We start from the raw sequence: 511 nt of genomic DNA on the forward strand, positions 1-511 counted from the left end.
AACAAGAGCTACAAAATGCAAGGTATCAAAAGTAAATGTAATAAAAGAAATGCAACCTTTTAATGAAGAAAACTATTAAAAGATTATTGGAAAAGGTAAAGGTAAACGATACACCTTGGAAAACAGCTTAGGAAAACAGCATCGCTAAGATGTGAACACTTGTTAAAAGAAAATGAATGAGGCCAGGCCAGGTGACACTGATATAGGAGAAATGCAACTCCCAACCAGCTAGATGTCAGATGTGCAGGGTTTGTGCCTTCCCCATTATTAAAGATTCAATTCCAAAGGACAAAGGAGGTTAAGAGTAGGAAATGTTTATTAAGAGATAGCTCCTGAGCCAATCCCAGCACTCAGAAGGCTGAGCCAGGAGGATCATCGCAAGTTCAAGACCAGCATGGGCCACAAAGTGAGCTCAAGGCCAGCCTGAACTGCATAGCTAGACCCGGCCTCAAAAAGACACAGGAGAGAGGGGGAGAGAGAGAGGGAAGGGGAGAGGAAGAGGGAGGGGGAG

The sequence above is a fragment of the Chinchilla lanigera genome, unplaced genomic scaffold (genome assembly GCF_000276665.1).
Source record: "Chinchilla lanigera isolate Chin_1 unplaced genomic scaffold, ChiLan1.0 scaffold00036, whole genome shotgun sequence".
In the NCBI taxonomy this organism is placed as follows: Eukaryota; Metazoa; Chordata; class Mammalia; order Rodentia; family Chinchillidae; genus Chinchilla; species Chinchilla lanigera.